This window comes from Taudactylus pleione, unplaced genomic scaffold (assembly GCF_031769625.1).
Source record: "Taudactylus pleione unplaced genomic scaffold, aTauple2 ptg000055l, whole genome shotgun sequence".
Lineage (NCBI taxonomy): Eukaryota > Metazoa > Chordata > Amphibia > Anura > Myobatrachidae > Taudactylus > Taudactylus pleione.
Genome location: NW_028284457.1, coordinates 6,458,250 through 6,486,088, shown reverse-complemented (window position 1 = coordinate 6,486,088; position 27,839 = coordinate 6,458,250). Strand labels below are relative to the sequence as shown.

The following is a 27,839-nucleotide window of genomic DNA, read 5'->3' as shown; positions in this document are numbered from 1 at the left end:
ACTTTTACTGAGCAGTAAGTGTTTCTCTTTGTGTCATATCACCGGTGCCAGATAATTACTACTACACTACACCTTGTTCCGTTCTGCACTGGTGCATTTACATTTACATGTTTTGAGTTAAATTCTACATCCTAAAACCCTTAAATGGCCCAAGAGTGATGCAGGTTTTGGATGCAATAAGACTCACCAGTTTTTAAAAAAATAAAAATAAATTGGAAAAAAAAAAAAATATAATAATTGCAAGTAGGCATTAGTTTACATTCACATAATCTGGAATATTACCGGTCACTTAAAATGCTGTGCAGTATGTTATTGATAGAAGTCCAACAGGTTGACCACCACTGATCTAAATGTCGATTGCATGTACCTGACCTTTATTTTGCAATCCACACAGAAAGGGCTTGTTAATTATTATTTTATTAGTAGGCTCCATTATATAACCATAATGTTGGAATGCAATTTGTGCACAGACTTTCATCACATCAGCTATTTTAACTGTGCAAATCTCATCAGATATTGCACAAATACATTGTACTTTAATCCCAAAATCATTTAATGATCAGAGCACACATGCACTTATCCCATTTTAAACACATTTATAATAGAACTTGGCGCTCTGTCCACGTTCAAGAGAGCATAAAATAATCTCAGCCTGCTATATGAAATAGCTAAATGTCAGTTGCAGAGAAGGACACATGTTGGCTGCTGGGCAGGGGCTGCTTGACCTCTACTCGGGAAAGTCCAACCCAAATACTCTAAAGGGGCAAACACACTAGACGATACATTGAACAATATGACCGATAACGATATCATCCGGTGTGTATTCACAATATAGTTAACGAATTGCTCTCCCGCGGATCGTTAACCATATCTTCCATCTACTGAATTTGCAGGCTAATCTGATGATATTGTCAGATTCTTCAAGTTTGGGTATGTGGCAGCATGACGTCACTGAACGATGTCGTTAACGATATCGTTCAGTGTGTATGCTGAAATCGTTTGCCCGGGACAGCCAGGGAGTTCAAGGCCAAACACTAGACGATATTGCTCATGGAGCATATTGTCTAGTGTGTATGAGCCTTTAGAACTGGTACTGAACATTTATGGGGGCACAAAGTGCCATGGATTAGATTAAATATAAGGGCGTGGCTTAAGACTTCAGGCGCTGTGATGTCACCCTCTGTACCCAGAGACCGCATTGGTTCGTGGACACAATCCAGAGCTGAGGCTAGGATTTAATGCTCGCTGACAGAGACCCATCTATAGCTGTTTGCTGTTTTTACTCTATATATACGTGCGCAAAAGGAAGGGAAGTAGGAGATATTTTGTATATCTCCTGCTGTACCTTATTGAAGAATGGCCCGTATACTTAATTTTTACAATTGCAGGTGAAAATGTTCATTTGTAAAAATGAAGTCATGATGAATAGATCCCCAAATGTTTTAGGCACTTTGTGCCCCCATAAACGTTCAGTACCAGTTCTAAAGGCTCATACACACTAGACAATATGCTCCATGAGCGATATCGTCTAGTGTTTTGCCTTGAACTCCCTGGCTGTCCCGGGCAAACGATTTCAGCATACACACTGAACGATATCGTTAACGAATATATGAAAGTAAAGTTGTTTTTTTATTACCTATTCATGTGTGTGCTCTCCATTTGATTACATATTATATATATAAAACATTTGGGGATATATTCATCATCACTTCATTTTTACAAATGAACATTTTCATCTGCAATTGTAAAAATTAAGTATTCGGGCCATTCATCAATAAGGTACAGCAGGAGATATGCAAGATATCTCCTACTTCCTTTTCTTTTGCGGAATGGCCCGCTGTCCCCATACACTAGTATTGGGACAGAATTCATCAAGCTCCGAAAAGCCAATATTTTTCGGAGCTTGACTGTGGGAGCATTCGCCACTCGCGGGGACAGCTGATTTTACATCAGCTGTCACCGCGCCAGAGCAATTATGAACTGCTCAGGAATCCGCAGCGAGTTAGAATGTTAATTATCGGGGTCCGTTCGAACCTCTGTAATTAACGTCATGAATAGGCCCCTTGGACTGACATACAGCACACATAACAATGGATAATAACTTCCACCCTGTAGAACATAAAAAAACTGTCCAAACATATACCCAGTTTTGTCCTTACAAGGGACCAAGTTATCACTGTTCTCCAATTACCCCTGTTAAATGTAATTTCTAATCACAGCAATCTGCGCCAATAAGACATTTTTTCAGTTTACAATTTGCTAGGGCAAGCGCTCTGATAAGTGCCAACCAGGTAAAGAGTAAATAGGTAAGCGATAGATAATGCAGAGTTCGGCCTGGCTGAGATACTGTATATGTACCCCCATCGGGCTGCGCATGTGCAAGCATAGGCCACCAGATAGAGATCCAGAAGAACCTTTTCAGAGACTGGTGAATAGAGAACTTTCACAGTTTCATAGAAAGAAAAAAGGACGATTTCTGACAATGTTTAGCTTAATAATAGGTGACCTAGTCATCAAAATTGCATATATGCAACATTGTGTCCTTGAACTCAACTGAATTGGGGAGCAACAATGCATGGGCTGACAGCAGGAAGTGAAGGGGCAGCACTGGCTGACTGTGGGCTCTTCAGATTACATCCTTCACCTCAGGGGCGTATCTATAATGGGTGCAGGATGTGCAGGGCACACGGGCTCCTGGATCCAGGGGGCCCCGCACCGCACACCCTGCACCCACAATGTACTTACCTCTCCGGAGTCCCGCGAGGGGGTCTGGCGCTGTAAAAAAAATTTGGTAAATGACCGCGGTGACCATTTTCCCATTGTTTGCGCATGCGCAGAACAAGGAAAATGGCCACCGTGGCCATTTTCCCGGTGACCTGCGCATGCACTATAGACTCTGGGCACACTCTAGTGCCCAAAGTCTATAACTCCGGCACTGGCCGCACACAGCCTAGTACGCTGCCGGCTGCCAAATGGAGAGGATGGGATCCGTGACGGAGACTGAACACGGACCCCCTCCTCACTAGAAACGCCCCTGCTTCACCATGCATAATGCTAGAGCAAGAATAGAATGCAGGGGAGAGAGAAAGAGCACAAGATAGAGCAACTCAGGAGATAGGTTATGTCTGAGCAGCAGGGAAGCACTTTAGTTAGATCACTCCCTGAGAGGAATATTCACGACCAGAATACAACTAGCATCTATTGTCAAGATCCAGAGGGTGTCCAATGGGCTGAAACTGTTCAGTGTCAGTAGTCAAAATCTAGAATCCCTTTCATATATCAGGGACAGCTCCTGATCTGCATGTGTCATACATTTTACACAATTACTCACTGGCAAAGTACTGTCTCACACTTGTGTAAAGGCCACCATACACTGTGCGATTCAAAGTTGGTAAGATGAGTGGTATGATTGCCCTTGAAATTCTTCCCTTGAAATTTTTCATAAGATGTGGTCAAATGGTGAACGATTGATCGTTACGATCATAGGATAAGATGCATAGAAGTGTATCACATTGTACTCAAAAGATCGTAGATCTCTCTGCAAAACTATCTGATCTGCGATCCAACTAGAGGACGTCGGGGATGCGCATCGGGGGTCGCAGAACACACAAAATACACCTATTTTCACACGATTGGTCTGTCCAACCTGTCCTAACTGACAATATTGTGTAAAAAATTGTCCCGTGTATAGGCACCTTAAGTGGTTAGAGAGATTTAAGCAAAGCACCAAGCTCATGCAATTCTAACTGAACCTGTTCTGGCTACATATTTGAAGATCTGTACATCTGCTGTGTAAACAGGTTTATCCTACCGAGTTTTCTACTTAAATGTAATTTAATACAGATTTTTTGCAACTACATTTTTTCTAGCCTTTCCTGTGATATTCTTTTCTACCATGTTGTGATAAGGGTACCAAGTGACTCAGAGGTGTCTCTTCCTTCCTATCTAATAACATTCGATGAAGTTAAATGCAGGGATTTCTGAGGAATCTGAAATTACTACTACCATGTGACTGCATGCACAATTTCAGGCGTAGGCATGGTGCCAGAGACCAGGGTGAGACTTCACTCAGATACACACCTATTAATGTTAAACTTCCAGGCTGGAAAGTATTAGGCTCTGTGTGTTTTTTATATAGAAATATATGATTTCACTGGCTAATATTGAAGGTGATAAATCAGTTAAAACCATGGATTCCAATCGCCAATTTCAAGCAATTAAATATTCATCATTGTGTATTGTGAATGTCAGCATGGAAAGCACACAAACTCTAACAACCCATTAAGTTATGCTAGGCATACACGGCCAGATAAAATGCCTGTCAGCCTGCAGATGCTGGCGGCATACACTGCGAGATATCTCACAGTGTATTAGCCCCGATATCTGTGCTCCGCCCCCAGGGGAGGAGACATTTCCCACAAATGTCTGTCTGTCGGCCGTGGCTGGGCATACACTGCCCGATGCGGATAATATTTTAACTCACAAATATCACATCAGACGGGCATGCTGGTCAATCCAGCATGTCCGACCAATCGATATTTAACCTCTGTTGCCCGCACACACGCTACAATTATCGGGGAGATCCGCGGATATCAGGCAGATCACCCCGATAATTGTAGTGTGTATGCCCAGCTTAAGAAAGTCGCATTGATTGGAACAGGGTGTGACAGTGAGCTCCAGCATTCCATTCCTAATACAAATTCACAGACAGAATTTAATGAATTATGGAGATTTACACAGACACAAAAATCAAATGTAGTTATGATTGATTATACAACTGTATACATTTACTTTTGGAATGCTGTAGCCATAAACCTTTGTATACATCTATGGTCCAACTGGACAAAGCTTAATTTGGAATACATTACTATAGGTAAAAACACTATGCAATTATTGGGCAGATTTACCAAACAGCCAGGAGGCTCTCATATCTCGGGTGGTAATCCCAGCCACCCGTTAGCAAAGGTTCCCCAACAGTTCAGGTTTTAGAGATATCCATGGTTGAGCACAGGTGACTTAATTAGTACCTCAGTCAATTGGATTTAACCACCATTGCTCAACCATGGATATCTCTAAAGGCGGGTATCCACTACCCAATTAAACAGAGCGATTGAACAATAATTTTTTTTACATCTATCATCGCCCGAACATGCTGGTCAATCTGCCGATAACGACAGATTGCCCATGTTCGGGGATGAGGGAGGGTGCCTACACTGAATGACTGATCGTTCAGTGTAGGCACTGCACAGACGTCACAGCACAGACTGTTAAGCGACTGCACGATTACAATGTCATAATCGTTCAATCATTTCACAGTCTGCTAGTGGATACGCACCTTTAAACCTGAACTGTTGGGGAGCCCCTGCGTTAGAGTATTAAGTCTCCCAGAGGCTGTCCGCATCCATCGGCTTCATTAGTGAAATGGGTGGACGATGACGTAATTCACGATGAATTGCATCATCATAGTCCCGCCCCCTGGTTTTCAGGGCCAATAATTTCACCATTGTATAACGGGGCAACAACAATGATGCTATGTTGCAGTCACATCCCTCCATCTGTCATTTTTGGGGCAAAAAAGTAAAAAGTGGGGGAACAACTAAAAAACTAGCAAAATAGATTTCTTGGGGTGCTGTAAGGAGGAGCCAAGTGTTTTTGGGATTGCAGGTGCATGTATGAGGGTGGTTTTTCACGTTTTTTAAAAGTTCACTTTAGAGACACAAAAATATGCTAGCACCCATTTTCAAGTACCCCAAATTTCACAGGACTAGTTATTTTCACCAAAAATATGCTGTTTTCTACCATTTTTCAACACTTTTACAAATAAGAAGATATAAAGCTTAGAACACAAATTAATGACACAAAATAACTTTATTAGGGCTAATAGTACAAATCTGTACTAACTTCCAGTGTCAGTGCATCTTATTTTGGGGTACAGACTGATTACCCCAATCAATTCAGTACTTTCCGCCTGTACCGCATTTGCCGCTTCGCCTGCTTTGGAATTGAATTAGGCAAAAAGCGGGGACACGCACGGAAAGATTCCGCCTCTGAAACAGGCAAAGGAGGCGGAAAGTCGGACAGGGGAAACTTTTCTGACTTTTCGCCTCTAACTGAATACGGGCCTATGTTGAGTATCAGAGGTTATCATCTGCAATGATAAGGTGAACAATGTATGAAAGGATTTCTATCCTATGCCAGTCGCATGAAGAAATGAGAAATACATTAATAACTTAAACATTACCAGATTCCCAACAAAGTACAGAAAGATGTTTCTTCTGGTTTGGGAATAGTACTGGTAAAGATGAGTAAGTCCATTCAGATGTTTCAGGTGATGTTACAATGATCTGTCCAGCACTGCTTACACAAAAGTGGACAAATTTATAGTTACTCTATGTATACAGGTTCACCACTGCACTGCACTACTCTAAACACAAAATGCTTTTTAAAACAACAGGTCACAAAGTCTGGCACTGCATCAGGGAACTATGATATATAATTATCAAAAATTTAAATAGCCCACCAAAATATTTCAAAGTAACACTGTGTAGAAACATGGTAAATAAACATTTATGTTACCCTTGATGTCACAAATAGGCGGGCATTTGAATTTGCCCACCCAGCTGAGATGTCAATCCCCGGTGGTCCCTGCAGCATGTGTATGGGCGATTGGCAGGTCACCTGTACACACCAGCAGATGACCGATAGATCTTTCAGGAATCTTTCAGATCCGATAGGTTTGTGAACGACGTCGGTCACAGACATATCAGGTGTACACACCCGCCGATGTACTATAAATAAATCGCCCATTCAATAGAATGGCCGATATATCTATCAGTGTGTACCCAGCATAAGGAAAGCGTATCCAGAACTCTATTACGTGTATTAAATACTAACTAATTTCAATCAGGAAAAGGTGTTGGTTAAGATTGTGTGTTGGTATTTAATAACAAAGGATAGGATTACATGAGGGGTCTACAGGATCAGTGGTGTGTGAGAGACAGATTAGAACATTACAGTGAACACATTGAATGTACAATGCACATGCTCCCACACTGATTAGCTGTTCCCAAACTTGGAGCATGATGTCACACCATTCTCCACTCTGTGATAACCAGCACATGGAAACTGACTGCATGAGATCAACAGGCAGAGTTATCACAGTCAAAGAAGTTTCCCTGGCAAGAGTGCCCAAAAGTGGAAGATCTTACCTAGGGGATGCAAGGCTTCAGTGAGCTGCACTGGCTTCACTGTGACTGCAGGTGGCTTCCCATTGGAAGCGCCACCTGCCAGCCACGCTGAAGACAGGCAGCCAGGGGGAGGTGTCTTGTCCCCCTGGGACTACCTGTCCCGGCTTCGATCAGCAGTGAGAGGCTTTCAGTGGCTTAGAGGGCTTCTCAGGGCTGCAAACAATGCAGCCCCGAGAAGCTGGTGTTAAGCATGCGCCGGTCCAGACGCCTGCCAGATTAATTTAGCAGACGCCGGGACCCAAGCCAGCAGCAGCCCCCCTCAGGTAAGAGGGCAGGAGACGCTGCTGGTGCCCAATACAATAAAGGGTAGGCCTTAACACATACTTTTAAAAGTTAAATTTTAAATTTCAGGGGATTGTCCCACCTTCCTATGATGAGAACAATCACCCCATTTTATGGAGGTAGGGAGGTATTTCACAGCCTCACACTGTGGTGGTTGGGGCCTTCAACGCTTGCTTCATAATATGGCGTTATCCTGGTAAATGCCCAGGTAACGATGTGGATTCTGCTGGACAAGGGGACCGTCCGAAACTAAGGTAAGTACTGATTGTAATTTGAAAAAGCAGGTGAGTGAGTGATAGCATGTGTAATAAAAGATTAAAACCTTCAGTGTGTGACCTGTCTTTCTTCAATATTTCTTTTGCAGGAGAACTTGAGGTGCCAGCGGGCACTTAATGCTTCGCATGCTGGTACTTGTGGTTCTCCAAGTACCAGCATGCGGGGAATGCTACTTCTAGTTTTCCTATAAAGGACAATATTATTTATTCTATGTTTTACACAATCACCCTGGCTATTAGCCCAGGCCTGGGGTGCCCTGGAGAGGGGGAACCCCTATGTCAGGCGGGGTCCCCACCTCCCCAGGAATCACCGGCCTGGGCTGACTAGCGTGGCGTGCGAGTGCTTTAGCCAGGGGTCCCCTGTGAAATGGGTCTCATGGCTGTGGCATTACACCCCCACTAGAAATAGTCCGGTGCTAGTTGTCGCTAATACGGGGACCTCAGTTTGTTCCCTGTATTTCCACAACCAGGTCTGGCTCACTGAGCCTGGTGGTGGTTATTGAAAATATGGGGAACCCCTAGTCTTTTTTCACCTGTATATTCACAACCAGGACAGGCTCAAAAAAGCCTGGTGCATTCTGTACCTTTAGGGGGGGAACCCACATCATCTTTAAGAGTTATTTTTAACATTTTACTAACGTCTATCATTTCATAGCCTATGCTAAATAAATTATAGCTAGAATCTGATTGGTTGCTTTGAGCAACTTCTCCACTTTATTGCTCTTCAAGGCTTGATACATCTCCCCCCTGATGAGGAGATGGAAGTAACTCTGGAGTAAAGTACATTACTCAAAAGAAGCATGTATGGAAAAAACACTTAGATTCACACATTGGCAGAGTTTTATGCATCTCGAGATGTGACCACATCTGCAACATATATGCATCTACATATCATGCATTTTTGTGAACACCCCTCACTGAGCTTCATGTATGTGAGAAAGCCCCAATAGTACCCAGCTCCGCCTCGTTGGTCAGAAGTGTAGACATAATCGAAATACCTATGACTCTGCATCACTCGTATGTGTGAACCATTTTCTGAGCATGCACAGTCAGGCAAGTTGTCAACACCTTGACAAAGGAGCCTAACAGCCCCGAAATGTTGGAATATTTTCTGTGACTATTTTCAATACATTTATTTCTACATCAGTCTCCGAGTGCCGCAGCCATTCAGTTTCTTTACATGTTCCTTTATCTTGAGGGCACTGGAGCAAATTGTCTTTGTAACAGAGGAGTGCCGGTCCGTTTGCAGCGTCTCTCTCTAATATATATATATATATATATATATATATATATATATACACACACATACATACACATCTACATATAGTCACACACATATATACAGTCAGGTGCATAAATATTGGGACATTGACAGAATTTTCATATTTTGGCCTCTATTCACCACCACAATGGCTTTGAAATGAAACAAACAAGATGTGCTTGAGCATCACCAGGGATGAAACCCAGCGTCTGATGATGTCTATGTGTTCCAGACTTCAGGCTGTAATTGCCTGCAAAGGATTTGCAACAAAGTATTAAAAAGTGAAAGTTAGATTTAGGATTGTTTAGTTTGTCCCATTACTTTTGGCCCCTTAAAAAGTGGGAGGCACATATGGAAACCGTTGTAATTCCTACACCGTTCACCTGATTTTGATGTAATTACAAAGCCATTGTGGTGGTGAATAGAGGCCAAAATATGAAACTTCTGTCAATGTCCCAATATGTATGCACCTGACTGTACATATAGACACACACACATTATTGCTTACTTAAGAGGCAGCAGACCAGCAGCAGAGGGGGCGGAGCCAAATGCTGGAGGGGCGGAACTTAATCGCGGGACGCAGCGGCTCCGATAGAAAAAATAAACAGTTCATCTTGTGGAAGGGGCTGGACGGCTGGGGACAGTATGGGGGGGGGGGCCCTATGTGTGGGGACCCAGGGACAACCGCCCCGTCGCCCTCCCTATAATCCAGTCCTGGGCACTGTCATCATCGCCGTAGGAGGCAGGCCAGCAGGGACAGACAGGTGCGGGCGGCCACTCATGTATTTGTAACAGAGGGAACCCAGCACCTGTAGGCAGTCGGTTGGGCAGAGAAGTTTGGCTGGGGCATCCTCGCAACATTTTCAGTTAGAATTAAATATATGTTAGCTATACAGCAGCTTGTATAAGCAAGCTTTTTATATTTTGCTTTTGTTCATTCTAACCTGCACTCTTTTATCTGGCACTCTTGTCTGAATAATACATTAAATGTAATGCTGTAACAGTAGAGTCATTGAATGTTGAGTTTCACCAACAGGAAAAACACTATAATGAAATACTATAGACAGGAGGAAATGTGTTTCCCATTCCACAAGAGTAGATGAGCTATGGAGATGGTGGCTTTAATAATAAAATGTTCAATTACCCATGATTAATGTCACTCTTGTGTCTGTAACATAGCAACATAGGCACAAAACACAACAAATCCTACATTGCAACCGTATATACAAATAATCTAAAAAGAATGGCAAAAATTGTAATTTATAGTATCCTCAATATAAATAAGTAATAGTTTGAGGTATAAACTTTCTTTCATATAGACCAGTGGCTCTCAAGCTTGATCCTCCGGTCCCCACACAGTTCATGTTTTCTAGCTCACCCAGCAGCTGCACAGATGTATTCATTACTCACTGACACATTTGAAAAGATCCAAAAGGTAGAGCTAATTTTTTCACTTGAAATTCTGTGAGGAGACTGGAAAACATGCACTGTTTGGGGCCCCGAGGGTCGAGTTTGAGAACCTGTGATATAGAGGTACATTTGAAACCACAATCTTCCTTCAGTGTTTTCGGAGCAGTCATCTGCCTCTGTGATATTAGGTACCTTGCTCCCTTTCCTTTCCTAATATTCTGATATTGCTCCAGCGTATACAGCTCTGTCCTCATTACCTTATTTACACAAATTGACAGGCTGCGTCCGACTCAGAATCAGGCCAAAAACGTCTGCATGAGTACTGCCTGCCCCTATCCCCTTCCTTGACCCATAGTACTGCGCCAGCTGCTATCTACCCTTACATCCTCCTTACCCGCAGCACTGCTTGCCCCTAGTCCCCTCTTAGCCCCCCAGCACTGTCACAACTGCTGTCTGCCCTTACCCCCTCCCTACCCCCAGCACTGCCGACCTTTACTCCCCTCTACCCCCAGCTCTACCGTAACTTCTCCCTGCCTTTACCCCCATTTCTACTCCAACTGCTGCTTGCCCTTAGTCCCCTCTACTCCAACTGCTATCTGCCCCCGCGCATTGTCCCAACTGCTACATGCCCTAACCCCCCATAATATGTGATGAAAATCAGAATACTGCACTAGGACCTCAATTTTTTAAGGTGAGGAACTACAATTTATTTTCAGCCTGCGCGATCACTGAGTTTGCTCTGTGAGCTGGCAATATAGATACATGCACCATAGAAAAACATTGGCCCTGATTCAGAGCCGGACGCTCTGACCAGAGCGCTCGCTCTGAATCAGGGCCCACCTCCATTAATATGGACGCTCGTATAGCTGTGGGTCACCACCCACAGCATATACGAGCGTGCAAAATGATGGTCGCGATGGTCTTGACCATCGCGACCATCGAAACTGCGAGCAAAAGCCTGCGGTTGGGGTTTTCAACCGCAAGGCCAGGAGTGATTTTGGCTCTATCAGAGCCCAAATCACTCCCACTGACATCACTAGTGATGTCAGTGGGGCCGGCTTCCTACGGTAGGCGTTCCCTTGGGAACGCCTCCGTCTGGCAGGCACGCCCACCAAAGGGGGCGTGCTGTTAGTCACCATCGACAGCACGCCCCCATTGATGAGACACTCCGAGCGAAGGAAAGTCCTTCGCTCGTCGGGTCTCGCGCATGCGCACGACGGAGCTCCCTCCGTCGTGCGCATGCGCAGTGGGGACCATCGACCCACTTGCGAGCGGACAGCCGCTCGCGAGTGGGTCTGAATGAGGGCCATTGTTCCGTTGCATTAGACATCGGCAGTGCGTGCGATTTGAGTGTGCTTCAGATTTTGCCCATAAATGGACAAAATCTTAATCCTATGGTCTGTTCCTAAAGGTTCGCCCTTATATTCATACTTAACCTGTAATTTAAATAAATGCATGGTGACTGCACATGGCACCCAATCACAGTCATCCGATCTGCCAATCAAGACAGCTCCCTATCATCGGTATAGTGGGAGGTACGCTACTCTAGTCAGTCTGGCGATGATCATTCAACTTGACCCGGTACTGACCATAGTGATAACATATTTCTTAAGACAATTTGCCAATTTTCAATGGATTGGAACGACAAATCGTCCAGTGTGTACGCACTATTGTGTGCTCCCACGCGTCGTTCGTTACATCTTCAGATCGGTCTGCAGCACAACCATTCCTGCGACATGTCCATGACACAACCATGAGGCGGAATATCTTTGTGCATCTGTTTAGCCACCTCCCAGTCACTGCCCAGGAACGCCCAATACATTCTAGAATCAAGTGCGGCTCAATCGGTCCTGTGACTCTGTACGTAGATATCGTGAGATACAGGCGCGTGTGACTTTTTAGAGATTATAAGAGAGATGTACTAAGCCTTGAAGAGAGATAAAGTACCAACCAATCAGCTCCCAATTGTCACTTTACAGGTTGTTTGAAAAATGACAGTTAGGAACTGATTGGCTGGTACTTTCTCTCTCTCCAAGGCTTAGTACATATTCCCCTCAACTGCCACATGCAGTGACCAAAATTGCCAATTTATGTGAACATCGGCATTGTGTCGGACTCAGAATCAGGGGTCTATTCATGAAGATCTGTATTGCAGAATTGTTACATATCACTATAGAACACATCACTTCGATGCGATCTATAGTTTTGGTAAGTAGCAATTCATGTACACTTACCTGTTTCTTGAAGCAAAGCAGTAAATCCAGATCCTGCAATCCGATTCCCTCCTTCTCTGCATCTTCGGAGTCTTCATTCTTCTTCGTATGCGCCGGCATCTGTGCAATCTGGGTGGAGATGACCCGGCCAATGCATATGTTGGGTCACCTTAGTGGCTGCGGGTGAAGGAACATCAGGTGGGGTGCGGGGGCCTGGGGCAATCCTTATGGAGGACCCAGCAATGCATTTGCCGGGTCACCTTATTGGTTGCAGGGGAAGGAACAGGAGGGGGGCGCAGGGGCCGTGGGCAGTCTGGATGGAGGATATAAAACAGTTCAGAGCGCTCTTTTTGGTACAGTTCACCGAATGATTAGTCCAAAGATAAGACAATTAAAAATAGTCACTTTTCTGAAGATATTATGTCCTTCACTTGGAATCCATTCCTGTTGTAATATAAAATCCCTAAAGATGAAATGACCTGGTTCCTCCAATCACATAGATTAGATTCAACACTACAGCCCCTTAGTGTCAACGCAGTGGCCGTGATGGCATATGTAAAACACAATATGGGGACACAATATAGTGTAAAACCAAAGACATTTATTCAATGTGAAAATGAGTATCCAGTCATTAGGTCCACATTGTCTAGATAGACAATGTTTGGGTAGACAATGGAAGATAGACAGGGACAGAAGGTCGACAGGGTCTGAAGGTCGACTAGTAACAAGGTCGACAGGTACTGAATGTCGACAGGGTCTGAAGGTCGACTGGTAACAAGGTCGACAGGTATGAAGGTCAACAGGCAGTAGGTCGACAGGTACTGTAGGTCGGCAGGGTCAGAAGGTCGACACACTAAAGGTCGACTGGTAACAAGGTTGACATTTACTGAAGGTCGACAAGGTCATTAGGTCAACACTTATATGGTCGATATGCAAATGGTCGACACATGATTTGTTTTGTTTTTTAGCCCTAATCTTTACCCTAACCCTCCTCTTGGTGCCTAACCCTAACCGGAGTAAGTGCCTAACCCTAACCGTCGGGGCAAGTGCCTAACCCTAACCATGACATTAGCCCTAAAAAAAAAATAAAAAAAAAGTGTCGACCATTTGACTATATGAGTGTCGACCTACTGCCTGTTGACCTTGTTACTATTCGACCTGTCGGAGTAAGTCCGGAACCATCGGAGTAAGTGCCTAACCCTAACACAAAAAAAAAAAAGTGTTGACCTACTGCCTGTCGACCTTCATACCTGTCGACCTTGTTACTAGTCGACCCGTCGGAGTAAGTGCCTAACCCTTAAAAAAATGTGTCGACAATTTGACAATGTGTCGACCTACTGCCTGTCGACCTTCATACCTGTTGACCTTGTTACCAGTCGATCTTTTTGTGTGTCGGCCTTCTGACCCTGTCTTGACCATCGAAACCATTGGGCTTGCGACGAGACCCTTGTTGTAGGGTCTCGTTGCCGCAAGCCCCAGAGAGCTTTCGGCTCAAACAGAGCCGAGAGCTCTCCCACTGACATCACTTGTGATGTCAGTGGGGCCGCCCCCAGACGGTAGGCTTTCTCATGGGAACGCCTCCGTCTGGGCAGCCACCCCCCCCGGCCCGCCCACCAAAGGGGGCGTGCTGTCACTCAACATCGACCGCACGCTCCCCTTGGTGCGAGACCCGGAGCGACGGTTTGCCCGTCGCTATCCAGGTCTCGCGCATGCGCTCAGGGCCACCATCGACCCGGTTGCGAGCGTTCAGTGCTTGCGACCGGGTCTGATTCAGGCCCAGAGTCCTTTTATGAAAGGTACAGTCAAACACATATAAGGGTATATTGCCCCCCTATAGAGCAGTGCCTTCTCTGGGATCAACTTCTGGAAAGCAGCACTTCAAAACTCCTGGGCCCTGGCATATGCCGGGTCGCCTTACAATAGCGGGGGAGGCACTGGGTAAGCGCAGTGGGAGCAACCGTCAGCCAGCACTGCAGGAGGTATCCCGGGATATGCATATACCATGGGCACCTCTGATTGGCTGCTGGCGGTGGATACAGTAGGGAGAAGGCAGGAAGACAGTTGTCTTCGCTGCTCTGCTCCCCTAACAGAACTGCTTAATCCATCCTGAGATGGTGAATGCGGTGCTAGCAGAGGGACGGAAAGCTGAGCTTTCAGTTCCTTTATGAAATCGCACTCACCATACAAATGTATGGTGATGCGACACATACAGGAGCAGATGCCACGGTGAAGAAGTAATAAGCTTCTCCAACTATCTCTCATGAGCAGGGACCTCTTCCCTCATGTGCTTCTCTTTACATTTTCTTTTACTCTCTACTCCCCATTAGGGCACCTAACACGGGACCGCCAACTCCCGGCAGCTTATTGTGAGTGCTTTAATCACTATTTCAGCAATGTATATAAGTTGTGTCCTTGTCCTGCACTGTAATGTACTGTAAGCTACTTGTTTCTTGTTCACTTATTAGTTCTATGTACTATGTAAGGCGCTGCGGAACACTTGTGGCGCCATATAAATAAAGGATAATAATAATAATAACTATATCCTCCTCTATGAATAGCACGAAGCAGAGAAGTGCCCTGTTTTCAGACAAACAGGACACTTACAGTTAGTTCCTTTATGAGCAATTAGGTGTTTTTAAGCACTTTATGAACAATTTGTGTATGCTGTCCACAATTTTCAAAGGACTAAATGTGGCATTAATGTAGCTAGCATTGGGTTACAAGAATAGCAAACTGATGCAGTATATGGTAACAAATATAGAAAACGAACATACAGTACAACCTGGTGATAAATATATACAGTATATATCAATCTGGAACAAAGGTAGAAACTGAGCGATGTGTATTCATCCACATCCGCTGGGTACCACAACCTTGATCCTAGACCAAACCCATTCTTGCTGAAGCCATCCTTCCGATACTATGCTCCAGTAGTCAAAGTACAGGTTAGGACCAAAAACAGAGCACTGTAAACAGACAAGCTGATAGGATGTCTACAGCACCCAGTGGAAATGACCAATTTAAGAAAAGGAGGAGGAGGCGGCAGGATTGGTTAGTGTGCAGAGAAGAGCTGTCAGACCTATTTATTATAACAAGACTGTACCACTAACACATATAGGTGTTTTGCACATGATCTCCGTACGTTCTTCGGCATGGACTGTGTTTTAAAACACAGGGCCTGATTCAGACGCGCTCGCAACCGGGTTGATGGTGGCCCAGTGCGCATGCGCACGACGGAGCCGGCTCCGTCGTGCGCATGCGCGAGCCCCGGTTAGCGACGGGCAAACCGTCGCTCCGGGTCTCGTATCAAAGGGGGCGTGCTGTCGATGTTGACAGCACGTCCCCTTTGTTGGGCGTGCCGAGGGCGTGGCTGCCCAGACGGAGGCGTTCCCATGGGAACGCCTACCGTCTGGGGCCGGCCCCACTGACATCACAAGTGATGTCAGTGGGAGTGCTTTCAGCTCAGTTTGAGCCGAAAGCACTCCAGGGCTTGTGGCAACGAGACCCTACCACAAGGGTCTCGTCGCAAGCCCGATGGTCGCGATCGTCTTGACCGTCGCGACCATCTTCCTGGCCGCTCGCTATAGCTGTGGGTGGTCACCCACAGCTATACGAGCGGCCTTGAGGCCGCTCTAATAATCAAGAAGGACGGCCCTGATTCAGAGCGAGCGCTCTGTCAGAGCGTCCGGCTCTGAATCAGGGTCACAGTCCCTGAAGAAGCATGTATGGAGATCACGTGCAAAATGCGTTGGACACCCCCCCAGTTTGTAAGTGCAAGTTTATGGGACATAAGACATAGTACCCTCTTGTCTTCTCTGGAATATGTAATATTTCCCACAATGCAGGGTAATAATGCCTGGTGATCACCAGAAAATAACTAATATGGAACAACAAGATTTCATTGGGGAAGGGGAGGAGGGACTCCCCTATGTCGCATGTGTATTCCTCTGAACTAATACAAGCCAGGATGGGGGAGATCATCCTTAGTTTTCTATATTGTAGAGTCTGGTTTGGTGATCACCAAAGAAGAATGTCTATGGGGGCACATAGTTTGAGAGAGAGTATCTTTCAAACAAGAGTGCCCCCATGTTTCAATGTGCCAGGATGGAGGAGACTTTCAGTCCCTCACCCACATTTATTCTAACCAGGTGCTACAATGTTTTATTATTATATGAACCATCACTCCAACAGCAGCTATTAATCATATAATCAGTACATTTCAATAAATTTAGGACTAGTAATAGTTAATCGTATATCAATATATCCACACTTAATAGCACCCCTGGTAGAGTATCCGCATCTTCCACATCCCGCCCACTTCTAGTGAATTGGGCAGGATAGGGCAATAATTGCTGGGAATCGCGACTCCGTATGGAGAGGACGGGCTAAATGACGCAAACGTGTCATTTAGCCCCACCCCTCCTAGCGGTCCTGTGATTTGTGGCAGTTTGTTGTGATGGAGTCGGGGTCTAATGACATCGGATCCCTGCCCCCCGAAGTGTCCAGCTGTGTCTCCACCCGGAGGAGATAGGACACAATTAATCATACATGCCAACTTTTCATATCAACCTTGTTATCTATTTATTTTAGATATAACAATGCACAATGATTAAATAAAAATAATAGTTTCTTTTTTTAGATAATTTATTCTTATAGTAGTTAAACCACAGAAATCATAATCTGCTTCAACACTATATAAATTATTTATGTGACTGCTCTATTCATTTTTGTTAATCGTGTTTCTGTTTCATAGGTTCGAGCAACTTTCTTACTAAAATTGTGCATTGCTATAGGACAGTATGCCCTCACAGATGGAATCTCCTAGTTAAAGTAGAAAAGCAAATCTCTTATCGACACCCAATACTCCTGTGTGATAATTCCATCAAGGCATGTACTGGTGAAAAAAAAAATACAGTGAAATTACTATTGGCCACTAAAAAAAAAAGGTTGCCGAGTGCCTTCACAGTCATCGCAGAGAACGTAATATCCCCTAAAGTGTGCCTGAAATACCCGCACCTGAGCATTCAATATTACTGTTATTATTCAAGCCATGCATTTGTAGATCCCCGGGACTAGCCTTGGCGTACCCATAAATTGTTACTCTTACCGCTCCTGGCCAGTATTGTCGAGGCAGTGTGATCGAAACGCGTTGGTAGAGGGACTACATTTCTTGACGGTATGGACTGTTTTGCATTTTTTTCTTTACTGGAATTATTGTACTGAGGAGAGTCCAGGAGAGTCCGGAAATCCTGTACTACTTTAGTGCATATTGACCATCTATATCCAGTAGAATTATTGCAATACCAACCAGATGTTTTTTAAAGTATTAATGTATTTGTTTTAAACAAAACTTTTGTCCTGATACCTGGCCCATTCCCTCTTTTTATGACCACATATTTATATGAGGGGATGAGGCAGTGTTGAAAGAGGACCTTAAAGCTCTCAGGATAAAGAAACCTTTATACATATATAAAGACCACCAGAATTGTAAGTTTAGGTATGCAATACCTCGCTATTCAAGCTTGAAGTAGACACTGGGTGAACATTGCATAAAGAAAAGAAAAGATACCTATATGTATTTACACACCACCTACTATATGTGAGTGGGGTACGCTACACAGAGCCATTTACTAATATCGACACACGTGATTTTATAAATATCTGTATTGTACAGATTCTTATTTTTGCCTATTTGTATATGTTTTTTTCCATATCATGAACCATCTTCCATATGAGTGAAATTTGAAGTGGTTGCATTTAAAGACACCTATACCTGGACCATATAAAAAAAGTCTAAGTATTATCTATATGTATATCTATGTTATGATTATCAGCGCCCACTTTTTGTTCTAAAATTCTTTCAAAAAAACAGTATATTTATTAAAGTATGGTGATACTTTATTTTAGTACGACTAGTAGGCTGCAGAGATTAGTGCGCACTGCTAAAGGATCAAATCTTTGTTTTTCTAGTATTGTCGAGGCAGATTAGTATTGTTTGAGATTTTGATGCTATACTATGGCGATAATTAGTTATCTAATACTGAGATAAGCAATAATAGCCATGTCTATGTACATAGGAAAATACAAAGTGAAAAGATAATAAAGATACAAAGGCACACCACGTCTTTCACTACATGATCTTTTTATTGTAACTTAGTCACTAGAGTAGGCACTGATTTTAATTCTGGATAGCTGGGACTGTATTTTATTGGATTAAAGGTCATTAGCATTACAATTCTTCACATCTGTCACTGACTGTGTAATGACACACCCACAATTTTGCCACTGCATGCCTTCATCTTCCTAGACTAAGGTCTCTACACTTACCCCAAAAATCTGTGAATGCGATTCAGAATTTAGATTATAAAAAACACCAAACAGTGGCGAAGCAGGGCTCCAGAGCGCCCTGTGCTGGCCCCACCCCCTAAGTGCATGACATCATGATGTCTATATAATGGGTGGGGTCACTGGGAACGGGAAGTGCAGCACAGACTGCAGGGTGCCTGCCTGGAGCATCCAAAGGACACTCTGGGCGGCATTGAGGAAGCAAGGACCAAAGAGGCAGTGACGGACCGACAAAGCCCTGCAGTCTCTGCGGGGCACCATTAGCATTCCCTTAGTTTCGGCCCTGACCAGAAAATAGTAACATCCCTCTAACATTTGTATTTCCAAGACTCACATTTCCTTCTCCCTGTGTACTAAGGGCCCGATTCAGAAATGTAGGCAATGCCGATCTTACCGCAGTTTGAATGATTGTCGGTAATCTGCACTATGCATGCATCAAGTTTTATTACTATTGTTGCTCGCAGTGAGGATTTATTTGCAAAGTGATTGACAGGCAGCGACCGTTTGTGGGGGTGGTGACTCAAACGCAAGAGTGTTGCGACCATTTTCAGGGCTCGTCTCTGCCTACATGTGCTATCCCATATGCAGTCAAAATGGCTCTGGTATCTCAGTTCCCACGGCCATTCTGCGCGACCATAGAGTTACTCAGAAGTCCAATAAACGTCTGATCTGGGACCAAGCTGCATCTTTCTATGTAGTCGCTTGGATTTGCAAAACTGCTAGTGGGTCTCTCAATACAAATCCCAGCGGCTACAACATTTGCATAGCCGCTGCGTACAATTTCACAGATTCCATGAATCAGGCAATAAATGAGCATACTGTATTATCAGTTTGATACAAAGTACAGAGAATACGGGAAGCAGTCGGAAGGCCGATGGACGCAATCACGACCGCCGGCTTCCCGACTGTCTAATCCAGCAAGGTACAAATGACAGGCGTCAAAATCTCGACACCTGTCATTTTACCTATGCTGGGAGCCCAACACCCAGCTTACCGATCGAAGGTGAGCCGGGCGCTGAGCGCGGACAGCCGCGGGGGAGAGGTGAAAGGGTTAGGTTTACGGCTCCTGGGGGGGACTTAGGGTTAGGCACCACCACGGGAGGGTTGGGGTCAGGCTAGGGAAAGGGGGGGGGGGGTTAGGGTTAGGCACCCCCCGGGAGACTTAGGTTTAGGCAGCGGGGAAGGGGGGGTTAGGTTAAGGCACTTAGAGGCGAATTAGGGTTAGGCCAAGGGGGGGGGGGGAAGGTTAGGGTTAGGCACCCCTAAGGGAGGGTTGGGGGGGGGGGGGGGGGAAAGAAGATTAGGGTTACTTACCTTTTATCAGCAGTTGGGATCTTCACCCCTGCCGGGCATGCGCTGTCGGGACTTGAACCATGCAGCCGGCGGTGATACATACCGATCCCGAGAATACAGACATTTCATTCAAGTAGCAATGAGGACAATTATTGCAGAGGTTTTTTTACTCTATAGTTTACCATGCTATCAAAACAGTGCTCAATGCTTCAAGACACAATATAAACATTTGTGCATGAAGAGGTTACTCACTTTGATCTTCATTTAGAGTTAGGAGAAAATCCAGCAGAAGGAGGCAAAATTGCACCTGGACAAACCATACTTTTTGTATATTACTCTATGTATTTTTTTGGACGTAGTATACTACTACTTTAGCATGTAGCAAAATATAAAAAAATCCAGGCAGATTTATTTTTACACTGTCATTTTGAGTTATATGAGGTCACCTCTTCCCAACTATTAGGGATAGATTCAATTAAGTGCAAGCTGATGTCGGTTCCCACTTAATTGAAGTGGTCCCTAAATCTCCATGGATATTTTAAAATTGCCCCTCCTGCAGCGCATCAAGGTACAAATTGGATTCATTCCAACTTTAAAACCACATACACACTTAACGATATCACTCATGGAACATATTGATAAGTGTTTTCCCTGCATTGCCGGGCTCAATGTCGGGAACTACATTGAACATACACACTGAACGATATAATTCAGTGACGACACCCTCCCTCATCCCTGAACATACACAACCTGACAATATCGTCAGATTGCCTGCAAGTTCAGGCAATGAAAGACATCATTAACTATTAATGGGAGCGCGCCTCCTTAATGATATCTTGCATACACACTGGACAATATTTAACGCGATGAACGATAACTATATCATTATCGGCATTTGTATATGAGCCTTAACTGAAGCGCTTTTCTAAGTGTAGTAGGCAATTACAAGAAGGGCATTACACTCTCGCAGCTTCATAGGGCAAACAGCAGAGAATTCTAAACACAGTCCTCAAGGCACCCTAACAGTCCAGGTTTTAAGGATATCCATGCTTCAACACAGGTGACAATTAGTACGTCAGTCAATTTGATTTAGCCTTCTGTGCTCAAACATGGATATCTCTAAAACCTGAACTGTTGGGTGCCTTGAGGACCAGGTTTGGGAACCTCTGACATACAGAATAGGAGGCAGTATCTGTTAGGCACACATTATAAAGAATGATTTATTCCAAGCACAGTGTTATGAGCCTTGAACAAGACTTTGTATAAGTTTCATAAGGAGCTTTGTCATGTATTCCTCCAGTGTGTTGACCAGCCAAATTTTCCAGGTCACCCAGCCGATGCACATGTGTGTTCATTACTCACTGACACATTTTAAAAGATTCACAGGAAGAGTTAATTATTTCACTGATGATTCTGTGAGGAGACCAGGAAAACATGCACTGTTTGGGGTCCTGAGGACCGAGTTGAGAACCTATGGCTGGACAACACACTGGAGCACAGGTTCTCAAACTCGGTCCTCAGGACCCAAACAGTGCATGTTTTCCAGGTTCCCTCCCAGAATCACCAGTTAAATAATTAGCTCCACCTGTGGATCTTATAAAATGTGTCAGTAAGTGATGAATACACCTGTGCACCTGCTGGGTGACCTAAAAACGTGACCTGTGTGGGGTCCTGAGGACTGAGTCTGAGAACCTCTGCACTGGAGGAATATAGGACAAAGCTCCCTAACAAAACTTTTACAAAGTCTTGTTCAAGGCTCATACCGCTGTGCTTGGAAAAAAAATAATCTCTATTTTCCATTGAGCTTTTACATTCTGTCTTCAATAAACATAATAATAAGACAGTTTTCTATGCTAATGTCTGACTGGACATAATAATATAATATTATAGCAATATAACACTAGCTGAGCTCAGCAATTTCCTGCCATTGAGCTATGGCAGTGTTTCCCAAAATAAGTCCTCAAGGCAACCTAACAGTCCAGGTTTTAAGGATAAGCATGCATAAGCACAGGTGACCTAATTAGTACCCCAGTCCATTTGATTTAATCATCTGTGATTAAGCATTGATATCCTCAAAAACTGGACTGTTGGGGTGCCTTCAGGACTGAGTTTGGGAAACCCTGCACTTATGTGTGCCACAGCCGTAGGCTGCATGAGTGATAATAATTGATGTTACAGGAACAAAATGTTTTATGGAAAACAGAATATAACATGATGCCATACACAACATTAACATTTTTTCCCTTATTTCTTCATGACTCCACTTTTATCACTGCAAAACTTTAAATGTTATGAGAAAAATAAACCTGTGTTAGCAGATCACAGTGTGTTAAAGGAAGTATTGCTTCATTCCTTGCAGATAATGTTTAGTGATATGTACAGACTTATAGAGTTCATCTGGGGAGAAATGTGCTTTAGAAGAGGATAATATCTACCCTTTTAGCATAAGGCACTTTTAAAAAAATATAATTAAATTATTTCATGGTTGTAAGTTATGTTAAGAAAAGAACATGTACAATTTTCCGTTACCTCACAGTCCAGAGAGTTCAGGAGTTAACAAGAGCTGCAGCACACTTGGCTTCTGAGACACAAGTAACTGAGTGAAGAACAGTTATGTGTATTGTATGACTATATCCACCCACAGGAACAGGAAGCAATCTAGTTATCATTGTGTAATGCTGCCCTCTGGAGGAAAATATGCACAGTGCACACATATATTTTCATGCTACATATCTTTTTACATATAAAAAAAGCTATAATTCACAAAATCATCTTGGGAATTGCATCTAACTAGTCCTACAGCTGACACATTTGCAATGCTTGTAATGTAATGTTACACCCATGCCTGTAATTACCAGGTAACATAGATATGTTTATTTTTTTTACGTTTCCTATTAAGTTTCTGCTATTGACAATTTTTACCTTGACCACTTTTTACCCCATAAAAATAACTGAGTACTTAGGGCCCTATACATTAAGCAGTGAAGAGCCCATTTTCTAGCAGAAAAAGGGCACTTTACTGCTTTGCCAAATTATCAAAGGGTTAAAGCCAATGAAATTAGATATTTATCTTGCCTTTACCTGTTTACTAGAACTTTGCGCATGATTCAGAGCCGGATGCTCTGACAAGAGCGCTCGCTCTGAATCAGGGCCCTCCTACCTAATATTGGAGCGGCCTCCTGGCCGCTCGCATAGCTGTGGGTGACCACCCACAGCTTATGCGAGCGGCCAAAAAGATGGTCGCGATGGTCAATACCATCGCGACCATCGGGCTTGCGACGAGACCCTGCGGTAGGGTCTCGCTGCCGCAAGCCCTGGAGTGCTTTTGGCTCTATCAGAGCCAAAAGCACTCCCACTGACATCACTAGTGATGTCAGTGGGGCCGGCCCCAGACGGTAGACGTTCCCATGGGAACGCCTCCGTCTGGGCAGCCACGCCCCCGGCACGCCCACCAAAGGGGGCGTGCTGTCAATCAACATCGACAGCACGCCCCCTTTGTTGCGAGACTCGTAGCGACGGCTTGCCCATCGTTTTTCGGGTCTCGCGCATGCGCACGACGGAGCTCCCTCCGTCATGCGCACTAGGGCACCATTGACCCGCTTGCGAGCGCTCAGCGCTCGTGAGCGGGTCAGAATCAGGCCCTTAATGTCATCCCCATAGACCTATATGTGGACAATGGAATCAGGAAATTTATCATGCGGCTAGAATTAGGTGTTACCTATGCCAGGCAATGGGGTCCAGTGAAGCCAGATTGTATATTAAACCTTTATGTGCAGAGCTATGCTATTGTCGAAGTAGTGGAGGAATTGGCAGAGTAGTGAGATACCTCTGAGATGCAGAGTTACATGAATGAAAGGAACTGCCGGTTGCAGGTTACATTGATAAATTTAGTCCTTGGTGTTGGCCTTATTGCATCAGTATAGAGAGAGCATCTAAATATAACAGTATATGCGGGGACATCTTGCTCTTTTTAATTGGGCAAAAAGGGCATCAAAGGAGGGCAAGGCCCACAAAAAAATATTTAATTTTTGTGAAAACATATTAGGTAAGGACTGTGCATTTATGAAGGTATTATATATCCACAGGAAATTGATATAATGTGCCAAAAGTCTGAAGGTCTATTTACTAAGCAGTGTTAGGAGACAAAGTGAAAAGTGATAAGGTGCCAGCCAATCAGCACCTAACTGCCATCTCACAGGCTGTGTTTGAAAAATGACAGTTGGGAGCTGATTGGCTGGCACCTTATCACACTTCACTCTGTCTCCTAACACTGCTGAAGCTGGGCATACACATCCAGATAAAATGTCTGTCAGACCGAAAGACATTTTATCTGGCAGCCTGCCAGCCGCAGATGTCCGCGGAATACACTGTGACATTTCTCACAGTGTATTAGCCCGACATCTGCGCTCCACCCCCGCGGGAGGAGACATTTCCCTGTTCCTTACATGGGAAGGAACACGGGAAATGTCGGTTTGTTGGCCGCGGCTGGGCATACACTACCTGATGCGGCCGACAGTTAACCTGTTAAATATCGCATCGGATGGGCATGCTGGACAATCCGGCATGCCTGACTGAGTAATATTTAACCCCCGGTCGCCCACACATACGCTACAATTATCGGGGCGATCCGCGGATATCGGGCAGATTGCCCCGATAATTGTAGCATGTATGGCCAGCTTTAGTAAATAGACCCCTCAATGTCAACAATCACATATTGTCAAGCAACATATGCTGACATGGCAGTAATGTTAATGCCATATACACCATGAAATTTCTCACAGTGTATGGCCAAGATATAGGCCCTCATTCAAACCCGGTCGCAAGCGCTGAGCACTCGCAACTGGGTCAATGTTAAGGCCCTGAGCACGCGCAGCGGCCGCACTGCGCGTGCGCAAGCCCCGAAGCGAGAGAGAAATTCTCTTGCTCTGGAGCTCACTACAAAAATGGGGTGGCTGTCGATGTTGATCGACAGCTCGCCCCGTTTTGTGGGTGGGGGAATGGCTACACAAACGAAATGACTGCCGTTTTGTGGGCGGTGATGTCAGTGGGGAGCTTCCTGCTCGATCAAAGCAGGAAGCTCCCTAGGGCTTGCGGTTGCTGAGCCCCAACCTTAGGGTCTTGTCGCAAGCGCCGATGGTTGCGATGGTCTTGACCATCGCGACCATCACCCTGGTCGGTCGCTAAAGCTGTGGGTGGTAACCCACAGCTTAGCTAGCGACCAGGAGGCCACACTAAAAAATCAAGCAGCCGCCCTCATTCAGAGAGAGCGATCGCTTCTTGCGACCGCCTCTGAATGAGGGCCATAGTATTTGCTGGATTTCAGCTTGTCAGATAAAAGGTCCGACAGTCATTTTAACTGACAATATACAGTATGCCCAGCATTACTGTTGCTCAATTAACTACCTCCCCTCCACAGATGTGTACTAAGGGCCTGATTCAGACTTGTATGCTAATGTTGCTGCTGCGTCTTTGTAGGCAGCTGCTATGTAAAAATATGCAAATGTCGCAGACGCCAAGGAATGTATGAAAAGCTCACCTGTGGCTTTCAGAATCCAAGCATCTGCGTACAATGACAGCGTCAGTTGCAGATCATTTACATATCGCAGTTCTGAATAACTCTATTGATACTCAGAATGGCCGTGGGAACTGAGACAGGGAGACGTTTTCTTGCATATGGGATCACAGACGCAGGGTGTGACACGGCCCTGAAATGGACGCGACACGCCTGTGTTCTCTGCCGCCACTCCGTTCCCTCCCCCAAATGTTGACTGACTGTCAATCACATTGCGGGTAAAAAGTAGCAGTGAACAGCTATGGTAATGTATCTTGCAGTTGCCGCATGCACATTTCTACTTTCAATTTGCTGATAATTGCTCAACTCTGTAAATGTGGGCATAGGATACAATCCTGAATTAGGCCCCAATTAATTTGCTTCATTCAGCTTCACATGTCAAACCTTGCTCTTTGTAAATGACTCCCAAATGCTGTACTGTTATGCATCTTGAAAACTGATAACTGTAAGCAATATGGACCTCATTCAGAGTCGGTCGTAAGCGGCCGCACGGTCGTATGCATCCGATGTTTCAAAACCACGTGTGTGCACTGTTAGTTGTGTGCATGTGCGTACGAGACTTTGCAATCCAAAATGCTGTCGATCGTACGGCTTACGAGCAGGAAGTGGCTTCCGAGAGTTGATTGACATGAAAGGCCGTTTGTGGGTGTTGACGGGGGTGGTGGTCTGAAAACGCAGGTGTTCTTCACCGTTTTCAGGGCGTTTTAGGGGCATACCTAAATTACCTGCTACGACCGACATAGAAGGCCAGAAGTAGTAAAACGTCACTCTGCGAGCAAGTTCGAGGCCTGGCTGATCGTACAGCTTGAAGTTGGGTACGTGCTCTCGCAAGCCCCAGAGTACAATCGATACTATCGAATGTTACTAATGTTAGGATTGATGTTTCTATTTTGAGCCACACAATGCAAGCAGCTAATAATCGTTTGTTGTAGCTAATTACACTGCTAATTGGCTTGCAATTGATTCAGTTGCGTTAGCATTAGCGAATAATAAGAATAAATACATTTCATGGGGATGGATTAGTCTATGCGGTTTTTTGATAATTTTTGGGGTAATTTGCATTATTTAGCCTGCACCAGTCTTTTCATATCCTATGCTTTTTCAATACCTTTATTATGTACTTTTATGTAAATTTTTCATTATTAAATCAGACACGATTTCAGTTGTTTGTTCAATATTTGTTTTAATTATTTTTCAAGAATATATATAATAAATTTTTATGCATTTGGCAGCATGCAAAAAATAAAGAAATTAAAAAAAAAATAATAATAAATTTATTTAAAAAAAAAAATAGGACGGAGATGGAGGCATTGGTGACTAGAAATATGGGGACTGGACATCAACAGGGGAAGGTTCAGATAGCCAGGGCTATTTTCTGCATTTGGGACGGCTCGGCTGAAGAGGTTTTTTCGTAACAGTCGACTGGCGTATAACACGCCGACTGGCCTGGCCAGAGCCGAATGGTATTGGCTCTGGCCTAGACATAGGTCTCACCATACTTTGGGGGGTGGCTGTTGGGCTACCAGAGGTGGGGGGTCCTTGGAGGAAGGGAGGCTCGCTCCATCATGGCAATTCTGTTTGCCTGCTCCTGGCCATTGGCCAACCGAATCTGGGCCGCAGCACCGCCACCCTCAGCAATCTGCCATCTATCCTCACCAGAGTGATCTCCATCCTCAGGAGAACAGAATTATTATCCTGAGTTTTGTCAACCAACTCGGTGAGGAGAGACAATGCTGGGGCGGGTGGTGACCCTGGAGTGGGTTCCACAGGGTCCCCAGATGGACAAATTGGCTCATCCCCTGCAGAGCCTCCATATGTGCTGGGCCCAGCCATCACCTCAGGAGCAGGCACTTTCTCCTCGGGTTCTGTAAAGAAAGAGAATTATTAAGCAATTTTTTCTGAGATATTTTAAATAAAAAAGATTTTGCTTTGCTTATTTTT

General features: G+C 44.5%; 1 protein-coding gene across 1 annotated transcript in view; it reads right to left on the bottom strand.

Moving 5' to 3' along the window:
* Positions 1-22,971, bottom strand: part of LOC148535161 (hematopoietic prostaglandin D synthase-like) — a 105,836-nt gene extending 82,865 nt beyond the window's left edge. The window contains exon 1 of the mRNA XM_088464466.1: positions 22,856-22,971. The gene's annotated coding sequence lies outside the window, so the exon portion shown is untranslated. The remainder of the gene's footprint in view (positions 1-22,855) is intronic.
* Positions 22,972-27,839: the final 4,868 nt, after the last annotated feature.